The sequence below is a fragment of the Wolffia australiana genome, chromosome 10 (assembly GCF_029677425.1).
Source record: "Wolffia australiana isolate 7733 chromosome 10, ASM2967742v1".
Lineage (NCBI taxonomy): Eukaryota > Viridiplantae > Streptophyta > Magnoliopsida > Alismatales > Araceae > Wolffia > Wolffia australiana.
In genome coordinates this window covers 15,627,906-15,635,776 of record NC_135844.1, presented here as the reverse complement: position 1 = coordinate 15,635,776, position 7,871 = coordinate 15,627,906, and the positions used below count along the sequence as shown (strand labels likewise).

The following is a 7,871-nucleotide window of genomic DNA, read 5'->3' as shown; positions in this document are numbered from 1 at the left end:
TCCCACATTATGTCACAAACATGCGCCGTAGATGGGATGCGTCACAGTGTGACGAAAACAGGACGACGAGAGCGGAAAGAACACAAAACATTGCAACGAAAATGATGAAAATGAAAATAGGATAATGAGCATGCTTTCACCCGACTGTTGACGACGCTGGCAGGCAACACGGATGGTGTCGTTGATGGTTGGAAATACCGTGCACTATCAACGCGTCTTCAAGGCTCGTTGGAGTGTGCTCTGATACCATGTTGAAGAATGAGGAAGAGAGTAGACGATGATCAGTGCTGAAACCGGGAAGATATTGGAGAAACAGAAATGATGAAAGTGTATTTTGTCTTCGTAATTAGAACAGGTTATACACCACATTATTTATAGTGGTACAAGTGTTTAAGTTTATAAAGTAGAGAAAACTGGGGGGCGGCTCGCGATGCTCGATTGTGAGCCAATCAGCCTCACTCTCTTATCTGTGTACTATGGTGTGGGGTGAATAGACAACAGCTGGCTCGAGTCCCCCACTGCATCCCCACCTGTACTGAGGCATTGAATAAATAAGTATTCAATACCGCAGAAAGGTTATATCAGATAATTAAAAACGGATGAATAAATAACTATTCAATGCCACAGGAAGGTTATAGCAGCAAGGTTATATCAGAGAATATGTTGCACAAATTTAATAAATAATTATAACTTCACATTGGAAAATGGAGAAGGGTACACGTTAACAGGAGATACAGAGCTGTCAGATTGGTGGGTCCAAATGTGATCGGACGACAAGGATGAAATCATAAAAATTAGGGTTTGCCTACACGTTTGACTTCCATGTGGCATGGTCCACCACGTGTCAGTGTGGACTAGGACAACAAATACGGCCCGAACGGGTCTATGATCTGATAACTTGGATTCGAATCGATCGTATTGGGTCAGAATGAGACCTTTGCCCCGCAAGAGTATACGATCACACCTGCACCGTCCATCCATGGGAGTCAGAAAATTAATTTATTTTTTGTTTTAAATCGTTGAAAAATCTGATGTCAGAAAATATGATCGAGAGACAAACTCTACTATTACACGACCTTGCATTATTATATAATATATTGAGTGTTATATATTGGTAGGAAGCAAGGGAGCGAAAGTAGAGAGAGGGCTACATATAAATAAAAAAGGTTAGATAAAGAAAAAAGGAAATTAGACAGAAAAAGGTTAACAAATCAAGAGATTTTGAAAAAATAGGGTGAAGAGAGAGAGAGAGAGAGAGAGAGAGAGAGATAGAAAGAGAGGGGGAGAAGATGTCATACACGGAGAGAGAATGAAGCAGATAGCGAAAGCATGAGAGAGAGAGAGAAAGAAGGTATTGAGAGGTACAGATATAGCTGATGTAATGGAGGATGAGAAGAGTATAGATAGAGAGGAGAAAAGAGGTAGAGAGAGAGAAACATACACACTGTCGGAAAATGGGGTACAGAGAGAAAAAAGAGAGGTGGAGATAGACTTAGAAAGAAATAAGGCTGTTAGATAAAGAGGGAGGGCGAGAGAGAGGGAGGGAGACAGAGAGAGAGAGAAAGATAGAGAGGGAAGAAGAGAAGGGAAGAGAGAGGGAGGGAGAGAGAGAGAGAGGGGGAGAGCGAGGGAGGGAGAGAAAGAGAGGGGAGAGAGAAAGAGAGGGGAGAGAGAAAGAGAGAGGCGGGAGGGAAAGGAAGAGAGATTGAGAGTGAGCGTGAGACAAAGAGACTGAGAGAGGAGGTAAAGGGAGAGGGAGAAAAAGAGAGAAAGAGAGACGGAGAGAAAGGGAGAGAAAGAGAGAGAGGAGGAGGAGGAGGAGAGATAGAGGGAGGGGGAGAGAGAGAGAGAGAGAGACGGGGAGACAGCGAGAGAGAGATCATTTCCTGAGTACCATTACAATCATTAATCAGAATTTACTAAACAAACGAAAGAAAATATCTTTATCTTCTCCCTGAGAAAACAAATTTTGGAAGTCAGTTCCTTTTCTAAAAACAAATTTTCTTTAGTTGCTGCCGCGAATCAAATCAAGAAAAAATATGAAGAAACCATAGTTTGGAATGCAAAAAATATGAAAATGGTGGATGAAGGAAAGCATCAAAATACAAACCCTCGAGGCAGCTGAGCGGCTTGTACAGTTGTCATTTGCTAAAAACCAACGCAACTAAGCGCTTTCACTATCAGCGGAGAGATATCGAGCTCTTCAAACCTGGAGACGAAATCAAGAAAAAACTGAAATTAAGAAGGATACATTTACCAAAAATCAAGAATATTCTACCTCTGTGGAGTCAGAATCGACTCTTCCTGCCTTGTTTCTTCCCGTCTTCTCTTCTTCGAATCATCACATATACGCTCAACTTCTTCACCCAGATCGCAGTGATCTTCATCAACACCCCTCGGGGACCGCCTCTCCTTCTTCCGATCATGCCTCATCAGGGCAGCGCTGCTCAATCTCGATTTCTTCCTCTCACCCATCAATCCCAAATCTTCTTCATCCATGATGCCACCAGAAACTCGGCAGTCACCATACGAAAAATTGGAGTCAGAATCATTACACCACCTGATGTCGATCTTCTTCCCAGACTCAATACAAAACTGTCTTCGCATCAAAGAAGGTATTTTTGATCTCCAAGAATGATCCGCCACCCTTTTCCGGAGGTCAATGGCCGGGGGGTGGTTTCAACTGATTCTGAGGCAATGGGTCGTCTCGAAGAGGGCCATTGGCTTCATTCCACAGATCTTCGGCTCCTTCCTTGGTGAATCGGTTGGCGAGGGTCTTAACGTGGTCAGAAGGCGAGATGGGAGGGTAATCACACTGTGCATGCAATTCAGCAAGGTAGAAGGGGGTTCGATCGGAGGACGTTGGATTCTCTGATGTGGGATCGGAGGCGGGCTTGGTAAAGCTCCTTTTCATGGTGGAGAAGCTTGTGCTCCTTGTCTCTGGCCAACTTCGCGTGCATCCGCTTGAACTGCCACTTGTTGAGGCCGCCGGGGAAGGTTTGCGAGCCTCCCCCCATGGCGCGGACAGAGGCAAAGCGCGCGGTGAGAGTGGAGTGGGATTTCCATCGCTCTCTGGGGACAGAGAAGGAAGACATGGCTTGTGCTGGAGTCATTGCTGTTGTTTGGGTGGGTGGGGTTGCATGTGTTGAAATTCATGGTGCCGTGAACACTGAACACAGTTGGAGAAAGAACAGAAGAGTGGGGAGAGGAAAAGGAAGAAGATGCAAGAAGAAGAAGAAGAAACTGATCATTGTTTTATTCTGCATATTTTCAACACTACATCGATTGTATTTATATCACATATCGAATAGGCGTTAAAGAAATGTCTGTTTCATACATCCATTATAACAGTGTTACAACGGATATAAAATATCGCTTAATCCTAACCGTTATAAAAAGATGTGTGCACCGATCACAGCCGTCGATCTGTGCGGTAGCCCCGTTTGTTATAATGGATACCCTGTGTTTAATCCGAACCGTTATAACACGATGGGAGCATGGATCACAGCCGTCAATTGGTGCAGTAAACCTGTTTGTTATAATGGCTACCCTATATTTAATCCTAACCATTATAACACAATGGGTGCACTGATCACAGCCGTCGATCAGTGCAGTAGACCCATTTGTTATAACGAATACTCTATGATTTAATCTTGGCCGTTATACTATCCATGGTTCGATCCTAGCCATCTATGTTTAATCCTAGTCTATCTTTGATCCTAGCCATCTATGTTTCATCCTAGTTCTATCTTTGAACCTATATTTAATCCTAATATCTAAGCCTCTAGCGAGTATATGATATCTATTCATTTTACTAAATAATCTTGTTTAATTTCCAATCAGCAGGTCGTTGAGGTTTGACTAAGTAAAACTCCTCCTTTAACAGCATGGAGAGTTTAGGGTTTATATTGTAATCGCAAGTAAAACCCCTCTTCTCTCTCACTCTCTTGTCAGCCAATCAGCTTCCAGAAGGGTACACCAATTTGCATGACCGCAGAGATGAGTTTGTATGTCGTTCGCTTTGACTGCAGGTGACAACCCGCACGTTTGTATCACAACCCGCACGAGTGGCTTAGGAGCAGGTGATACAATCAGCGGCTTAGGGGTAGACATGGTCGTTCTATTCTTTTGGTGCGAATTGTTTGTTCTGTTCGGCTTAGGGGTACAAATTCGAACAGAACATTGAACAGACCCATGTTCTGTTCTTTTGTTCACTTTGTGTGAATTTTAGTCTAATTTTGTGCGAATTTGTGCGAATGTGTGAATTTTGTTTGTTTTTGAAAAAGAAAAAGAACAGAACAAAGAACAAGGGCCTGTGCGGTTCTTTTGTGCGAATTTTGTGTTCGTTTCAAGCGAACAGAACAGAACGACCATGTCTACTTAGGGGCTGGTGACGACTGCTCATCCAGCACAACCCGCACGCGAAAGCGACTCAGATGGGGGTGATGGTGGTCGTCATTCAGCTTAATTGACTGCAGGTAATGGTGGTCTTCATTCCGCTTAATTGACTGCAGGTAATGGTGGTCTTCATTCCGCTTAATTGACTGCAGGTAATGGTGGTCGTCATTCCGCTTAATTAACTGCAGGTGATGGTGGGCGTAAGATGGGGGCGGAGCCTGACTGCAGGTGATGTCTCGGTGGCTTATGACTTATGAGCAGGTGATGACTGCTCATCCAGCACGTTCGTATCACAACCGGCACGTGCGAAAGCGATTCAGAGTCAGCTTCTTCCGCTTAATTTCTCCTATAAATCTGCACCATTCGGTCTTCCTTTATCGCAGCACCACAGCCCAACTCTTTGCCTACGTACTTTCTTCTCTCCATCCCGACGGTCATCGTCCGACTCGTAAGAGAAGAATCACTCTTAGAAAAACTAGCTCGGCTAATTGGAATACAACTTTTAATGGCGGAGAAGATGCGTATGCCAGCCCGCTCGATTTCTCGTTTTACCCTTTGACATTCAATCTTAAAAATCAGATACCGCTAACCGATGGGTTCGTCAAACGGGGATCCTTAAATCTGATTACAGAAGATCGTAGCGAAGGTGGATGTTGCCGACGACGATGAGAAGCGGAAGGCAATGAGGGCGGTCTCCGTGCTCTCAGGTACCGAGTTACCTCTTCTCTCGGTCTCTCTCTCTTACTCTTTCTGCATGTCTCTCTCTCCATCTTTCTCTATCACTGCCTCTCTCTATCTTTCTCTCCTTGTCTCTCGCTCATCCATCTCCTTCTCTCCCGCTTTGTCTGTCTCGCTCTCTCTTTCTACTTATCTATCAATCTATATATCAGTGTCTCTCTCTCTCGCTCGCTCAATCTCTCTATCTCTCTCTGCCATGTTTCTTAAGAACATTTATCGATTCTCATCGTCTTCTCGGGCATTCTCTTCTCCAGGGATCAGTTACATGTCCGTGGACATGGAGGAGAAGAAGATGACCGTGATCGGCACGTCGACCCCGTCAGGGTTGTGGAGAAACTCAGAAAGCGCTGGAACACGTGTTATCACTATTGGGCACAAGGAAGAACCCGAGAAGGCGGAACCCAAGGAGGAGCCCAAAAAAGAGGAGCGGAAGAACGAATCTGCGGAGTATGTCTACCGAGCCTACAATCCCTACTGCACCACGCATTACACGGTTATCAGCAGAGAAGAGGACCCCAATTCCTGCGTCATCTGCTGAAACCTAATCTGTCCTACAGGATCGAAGTTGAATGGCCGCTAAATGCCAAGTTATGCTTTCGTTCATTTGTCAAGTGAAATATATGAGTTAACTATTAGCTAAAGAACCCAAGCTGTGATTTTCTTGAAAGGCAGTTTTTTGTCCTGACATATATTGTTACCCAGTCGATGCTTCAAAAGTGCAGACAAGAGAGAGTGAAAATCCACTTTCTATCTCTCTCCCTCTCCCTCTCTCTCTTTCTCTCTCCTTTCCTTCCCCTCTCTCTCTCCCTCTCCCTCTCTCTCTCTCCCCCTTTCCCTCTCGTTCCCTGTCTCTCCCTCTCCCTCTCTCTCTCCCTCTTCTTTTCCCTCTCCCTCTCTTTCTCTGTCTCCCCTCTCCCTCTCTTTCTCTCTCTCCCCTCTCCCTCTCTTTCTCTCTCCCCCCTCTCCCTCTCTCTCTCTCTCCCTATTCCTCTCTCTCTCTCCCTCTTCCTCTCCCTCTCTCCCTTTTCTCCCTCCTTCTCTCTCCCTCTCCTCTCTCTCTCTCTCCTCTCTCTCTCCCTCCTTCTCTCTCCTCTCTCTCTCTCCCTCTCCTCTCTCTCTCTCTCCCTTTTCTCCTATCCTCTCCTCTCTCTCTCTCTCTCTTCCTCTCTCCCTCTCCTTCTCCCTCTCCCTCTCTCTCTCTCTCTGTCTCTCTCTCTCTCCCCCCTCTCTCTCCCTCTCTCTATCTCTCTCCTCTCTCTCTCTCTCTCCTCTCCCTTTCCTCTCTCTCTCTCTCTCTCTCCTCTCTCTCCTCTCTCTCTCTCTCCTTGCTCTCTTTCTCTCTCTCTCTCTCTCTCTCTCTCTCTTCTTTCTCTCTCTCTCTCTCTCTCTCTCTCTCTCTCTCTCTCTCTCTCTCTCTCTCTCTCTCTCTCTCTCTCTCTCTCTCTCTCTCTCTCTCTCTCTCTCTCTCTCTCTCTCTCTCTCTCTCCATCTGGCTGTCGCTCTCTCTCTCCCACCCTCTGTCTATCTCCATCTCTCTCTCACTCAATATGTACGTCTGAATCGGAGTCTGGTCCTTGATTCTTTGCCTCGCCCTCTCTATCTATTATTGGGGGACAAAGTATCAACATCGACTTTGTAGTTGTAAACATTGAAAAAAAGGAACCGCGGTAACTTCGCAGCTATTCAGTTTTTAGCCGTTGAATGTTTCAACGATCGAAATGATATTCGGTCAATACTAATGAAACAAAGATAGTTCTCTCTTGGGACCTATTTTATAATCCAGACACGCTTTGGTGTACATGACGTATTTTGCTCGTCGTAAGTAGACGACATTTTTTATCATTTTCGAATAATGTAATTACTAAAAAACGCTAGATAAGAAGAGCGAGATTTTTCTACGGTCCCGCATTGTCACCAGTTACGACAGATTCAACCCGCTACTGTGACTTAGATTCCACGCGTGAGAGCAACTCAGAGTCAGCTTTTTCCACTTCGTTTCTCTCATAAATCTGCACCATTCATTCATTCATCCTCTATCGCAGAGTTTTCCTACTTTCTCTATTCTCTGTAAAAATCCGGCGCCTGTAAAAGGGATCACTCGTAGCGAAACCTGCATGGAGAATCCCTTCATATTTTATTACTCCTTTGGAATTCAATCCTCAAAATGAGATATCGTTAAAACGGTAGGATTGTCCAACGGGTAATTCTTCTATATGGTTACAGAAGATTGTTATAAGGGTATATGTTGCCAATAGCAATATAGAGGATATCATATACATCAAGCTTTCTAACATCGTAAACTGCGTTAAAAAGGTAATATTGCCCAAGTTTCAGGCATTTTAAGGTACCACACATCACCAGCAGTAGTCATCACTAGTCAACACAACTGCTAATTAGATTGGGTCCAATTGAGCTGACTGGGCCTAACCAAACTGACCAGTTTGAACCAAATAAAAATGTATCTGTTATTTTTTTGTTTTTAATTATTTTTTAGACCTAAAATTTTCAAATTTTCACAATAAATTCGTGAAAATCTTATGAAATTAGGAGAATATAATAAAAACAAAATTATATTTTTAATTTCAAAAATTAGTTTTAAATATTTTATTTCGGTTTTATGGAAATTAATACTAATAAGATTAATAAAAATCGAAAACATATTAAATAGTTATAAAACTAATGGAAAATATCTCTGAAGAAAAAAGTTATGTTCTAGTACATGCTCCTTATGGATT

General features: G+C 43.8%; 1 long non-coding RNA gene and 1 pseudogene across 1 annotated transcript; one reads left to right on the top strand and one right to left on the bottom strand.

The window, feature by feature from the left end:
* On the bottom strand, nt 1-3,307 carry LOC144708702 (uncharacterized). Its single transcript, XR_013582838.1, has 3 exons — nt 2,279-3,307; nt 2,111-2,209; nt 1-964 (listed from the first exon to the last, which is right to left on the bottom strand). It is a non-coding gene; the product is annotated as an uncharacterized LOC144708702 (long non-coding RNA).
* A 1,282-nt stretch (nt 3,308-4,589) lies between these two features.
* On the top strand, nt 4,590-5,849 carry LOC144708306 (heavy metal-associated isoprenylated plant protein 39-like; annotated as a pseudogene).
* The last annotated feature ends 2,022 nt before the right edge of the window (nt 5,850-7,871 follow it).